Here is a 6,000-nt window from a genome sequence, read left to right on the forward strand (position 1 = left end):
ACATTCACTCAGTGGTTAAAGTTTTTAGAATTTTAATAACTTTCTCAAACTATCCTGGGTTTGTACCAAACTTGGACAGAAGCTTGTTTATGATCATAAGATAATTCAATTCAATTCAATTCAAAGTTTTATTGCCATATAAACTTTACAGTTTGTGACATATAACAACAACAAAAACAAATAAAGACAATAACTAAGTAACTCAATATATATACACAAATTCAGGTAAATATTAAAGGGTCCCCTGTCCTCAGTTCCATTGACTTTTTTATAAAGGATCCTAGTTTATTCACTTGTGTTGGTGTTGATGGGTTAAGTATATATATAACTTTGTCATTGTCAGTGAGATTAGCAAATAAATTACTTTCTCTATTAATGCAATCAAAATATGTTAATCTAATATTTGAATTATGAGAACAATTTATTAGGAAATGTTTCTCATCATCTAGTACTTTACATTTTTTGCAAAGTCTCTCTTCGCGAGGAATTTTAAAATGCCTCCCTTTTTCAATTAATAATGAATGGTCACTGATTCTAAGTTTTGTAATTAATTTTCTAAATTCAAAGTTTGGGTTAGAGAGGTAAGGTTTGATCAATAGATTTGGCTCAAGTGCTTTATAAAAATTTAATTTACTTTTATCATCAATCGATGTTAACTTATTTATCAACAGGTTGTTGTAGTATGAGTTTATTTGGGGTTTAATATAGCTTTTAATATTTTTTAATTGTTTTAAATTATCACAGGTTTTTAGTCTATCTATATCAATGTTAGATTCAGAAAGAATATCTTTTGCAAAAGTGAACCATGCATAGGTGCCACTAGAATCCAAAGTTTTAGTTAATTGAAAAGATTCATGTAATAAGGGATTCAAATTTGAGGTGAAAAGCCTTGCTAAATACATAATAGTTTGGGTTTTTATATGACATTCAATAGGCAGTCTTCCCAATTCGTTCCTTGTACCAAAATTTGAGGCACTCTTGTTAGTGCCAAGGGTAAACTTGCAATACCCAAGATGCAAGTTTTCTATTGGAGTCTTGTCAATAAAATTAAATGGGTCCACAATTTTTCCAGAAACCAAAGCTCTTTTTTTAGCTTTGAAATATGTTATATATGAGTCCAAATATGTTTTTTCAGAATTATAAGTCAATATAGGTCTCACTAAGGTGTCAAATAAGTTATTTGACACTCGTCAAATAAGTTATTTGACACTCTGATAGGAAGGCTGCCAAGAGAATTAGTATATGTTTTAATAGAGAACAAAACCTTTTTTGCCTTTTTTGTTAATTCAGCTGTACTATGACTAAGATTACCATTTGATTTAATTAGCAGACCCAAGTAAGGATATTCTGAAACATTCTCTATTTTTTTGTTTTTATATACAAGTATAGATGTTTCAGGCTTTTGCTTTGTTGTTGAAAAGACCATACTTTTTGTTTTATTTATGTTTAGAGAAAGCTGCCAGTTTTCACAAAACATGGAAACTTTATTTAGACTATTTTGGAGACCCTCCTTAGATTCTGATAGTAAAAGCAGATCATCAGCAAACAGGAGGGAGCCTAGTTTACTATTTATAAGCTCCAGTGGACTTGAGTTGTCATCTTCCAAACCTTTAGTGATATCATTTATAAAAATATTGAACAAAGTAGGACTTAATGAATCCCCTTGTTTCACACCTCTAGTAATGTCAAAATAGTCAGAAATGTGATCTTTATGTTTTAAAGAGGATTTTGTATTTAAATATTGTTGTTTTATTACTCTGTAAAAAGACTTTCCTACTCCCATTTTGCATAATTTATACAGAAGGGCTGTCCTCCATACAGAGTCAAATGCCTTTCTTAAGTCAATGAAGCATGCATACATTTTTTTGTTATTTTTGTGTATATATTTATTAATTAAAGATTTTAATATGAAAATACTGTCAGCAGTTCTGTGGTTTTCTCTGAAGCCAAATTGACAGTTATTCAGCTGTTTATCCACAACTGTGATTAATCTATTATTGAGTACAGCATTGAATATTTTAGGAAGATTACTGATTAAAGATATACCTCTGTAATTATTGGGATCAGATTTGTCTCCCTTCTTATGAAGTGCAATTATATATGAGTCCTTCCATGATTTTGGGTATATACCCGTTTTTAGAATTAAATTAAATATTTTAACAATTGACTTAATTATTACTTGATTTGAGGTTTTAATTATTTCATTTATAATTCTATCTGGTCCAGCAGACTTTTGAAGTTTTAGTCCTCTGATTACCTTATTTACTTCTGAACAAGATATTGGAGCATCTGTTTCAGCTTTGAAGTCTATATTATTTTCTAATAGCTTTAACTGTGATTCAATGTCTATCATAAAAGCATTATTTATAGATGAAGGTTTACCTTGATCTTGAAAATGTTTTATTAAAACTTCTTCATCTTTTAATACCTCTATAATATCCAGAAGTAAATTTTGTAAAAATAAAATTCCATTTTTTCCGTATTTTACTTATAAATGGACTTAGTTTTTTCTGCGGGGAAACATTACATTCACTTTGTGGTTAAAGTTTTTAAAATTTAAATAACTTTCTTAAACTATCCTGGGTTTGTATCAAACTTGGACAGAAGCTTATTTATGATCATAAGATTGTATCCAGAAGTAAAGTTTGTAAAAAGATTACTCTGTTTTTTTCTGTAATTTACTTTTAAATGGACTTAGATTTTCTTACAATCATGAAATAGTAACAAGAGGAATATTTTTATTGATTTTTTTCCTCATTGTTGTTGAGCCTGCGATTTACAGCAAAAATAGGCGAGACACAAATTTTTATCTTGAAACTCTATTTTATTTATCAAATTTATCAATTTATTTGTTTTCAACTGGTTGCTACATTTTTTTCACATTCTGTGGATTCATAATCGTTCGTTGGGATACCAATTTTCGTGGCTTTCATGGGTAGATAGCTATCAAAGAGACCAGGATTATAATTTAATAGTATGCCAGACACGCGTTTCGTCTACATAAGACTCATCAGTGACGCTCATATCAAATTAAATGTTCAACGAATAACAAAAATTCTAGTATGCAGACTTCGGCAAAACCCCGAAATTAAATATCCACGAACATGTAAGTTTTCTTTAATCCACGAAAATGGGTACCCACGAAAATAAATGAAACCACAATATCAAGGGCAATGTTGACAAGGACTATAAAAAGTAAAATTACCAAAGGACTAACTCTGAGGAAAATTAAACAAGAGGCTCTCAAGAGCCTGAATCGCCCACCTGAATTTTTTTGGTTTAATCTCTCATCAAAGATTATTTTGGCTTTTCAATTTATTTAAATGTTCTTTAAATCGTCCTATTCTCTTCAAAGGCCAAAAAAAAATCATTTTCTCCTATGTTCTATTAGCCATAGGAGCTATGTTTCTTGACATACAAGGAAATGAAATATAAAATTTATACTAGATACTCTGAAACTCTGAAACTCATTTAGCCTAAGTTTGGCTGAAATTGATACAGCAGTTTCAAAGGAGAAGATTTTTTAAAGTAAGTCAACATGATGAACAAATTGTGAAAAAAGTCTTTAAAGGGCAATAACTCCTTAAGAGGTCAATTGACAATTTTGGTCAAATTGACTTATTTGTAGATCTTACTTTGCTGATCATTTTTGCTGTTTACAGTTTATCTTTATCTATTATAATATTCAAGATAATGACCAAAAACTTCTCAATTTCCTTAAAATTACCAATTAAGTGGCAGCAACCCAACAATGGTTTGTTTGATTCATCGGAAAATTTCAGGGCTGATAGATCTTGACCTAATGAACATTTTAACCCCATGTCAGATTTGCTCTAAATGCTTTCGTTTTTGAGATATTAGCCAAAAACTGCGTTTGACCCCTATGTTCTATTTTAAGTAACGGCGGCCATGTTTTTTGACGGATCAAAAATCTAAGCACACACTTTGTGCAGGATAATCTAAGGAACAAACATGCTAAGTTTCATCCAAATCCATTCAGTAGTTTCAGAGGAGAAGATTTTTTAAAGTTAGCAAATATGATGAACAAATTGTGAAAAATTGCCATTAAAGGACAATAACCCCTGAAGGGGTCAATTGACAATTTTGGTCATATTAACTTATTTGTAGATCTTACTTTGCTGATCATTTTGCTGTTTACAGTTTATCTTTATCTATAATAATATTCAAGATAATGACCAAAAACTGCAAAATTTCCTTAAAATTACCAATTAAGTGGCAGCAACCCAACAATGGTTTGTTTGATTCATCTGAAAATTTCAGGGCTGATAGATCTTGACCTAATGAACATTTTAACCCCATTTCAGATTTGCTCTAAATGCTTTCATTTTTTAGATATTAGCCAAAAACTGTGTTAGACCCCTATGTTCTATTTTAAGTAACGGCAGCCATGTTTTTTGACGGATCAAAAATCTAAGCACACACTTTGTGCAGGATAATCTAAGGAACAATCATGCTAAGTTTCATCCAAATCCATTCAGTAGTTTCAGAAGAGAAGATTTTTTAAAGTTAGCAAATATGATGAGCAAATTGTGAAAAATTGCCATTAAAGGACAATAACCCCTTAAGGGGTCAATTGACAATTTTGGTCACATTAACTTATTTGTAGATCTTACTTTGCTGATCATTTTTGCTGTTTACAGTTTATCTTTATCTATTATAATATTCAAGATAATGACCAAAAACTGCAAAATTTCCTTAAAATTACCAATTAAGTGGCAGCAACCCAACAATGGTTTGTTTGATTCATCGGAAAATTTCAGGGCTGATAGATCTTGACCTAATGAACATTTTAACCCCATGTCAGATTTGCTCTAAATGCTTTCGTTTTTGAGATATAAGCCAAAAACTGCATTTGACCCCTATGTTCTATTTTAAGTAACGGCGGCCATGTTTTTTGACGGATCAAAAATCGAAGCGCACACTTTGTGCAGGATACTCTAAGGAACAATCATGCTAAGTTTCATTCAAATCCATTCAGTAGTTTCAGAGGAGAAGATGTTTGAAAAATTGTTAACGACAACGACGACGACGGACGCCAAGTGATAAGAAAAGCTCACATGGCCTTTTAGGCCAGGTGAGCTAAAAAGGAAAGTCCCTAATCAAATGCAAAAAATCAAAAGCTCATACACACCAAACGAATGGATAATAACTGTCATATTCGTCTTGGAACACTATAGGACAGACTTTCACACTTTCATGTACATTTAACTCCAAAATCTAGTTTCAACCCTACTTTGTTTTGTAATTTACACATAATACAGATGTGTACTTATTTTCAAGTAGATGTGACCACAACTTTAAGATAAACTGTCTTTAATGAAAACTAAAACTTGATCAGTTTACAGCCAAATCATGGTCAAAATTGTTATTTGCATTTGTTTTCATCAATTCCCATCATATAAGTGACTTTTTTTCTAGTCAATTCCTTAATTGATAGAATAGAGCATCAAAATTTTTAACATTGCCATATAAGCAGGAGGTTTGGCTAGTCACATTCCAAATCTAATCCACCATTTTTTCTTAAAATGTCCTGTATCAAGTCAGTAAAATGGCAGTCGTTATCAAATAGCCCATTTCTATGTATGCTTTTGTTTTTGTTGCAGTTCAGTATTTCTGTTGTACTGTTGTTTTCCACTTAAAGTTGATGTGTTTCTCTCAGTTTTAGTTTGTAACCTGGATTTGTTTTCTGCTTAATCAATTTATGACTTAAGAACAGCGGTATTCTACAGTTCCCTTTATTTTTCATGTTTACCTCCCCTTTTTTGGTTTACCTTGGAGTCCAATATCTTTGTTGGTACATTTCTTTTCATAATGAACATGTGCATGCACTAACTTAAATTTGATTTGACCAAAACTTCATGGTAAACTACAATACACTAAAACTTTAACCCATATGGATTGAAAAACAGATTGACACATATAATTACACAAAGCTTCCCCATTATCTAAGGTGGGGATAAAAATGAAATGAAGAATATG

This window comes from Mytilus trossulus, chromosome 2 (assembly GCF_036588685.1).
Source record: "Mytilus trossulus isolate FHL-02 chromosome 2, PNRI_Mtr1.1.1.hap1, whole genome shotgun sequence".
Lineage (NCBI taxonomy): Eukaryota > Metazoa > Mollusca > Bivalvia > Mytilida > Mytilidae > Mytilus > Mytilus trossulus.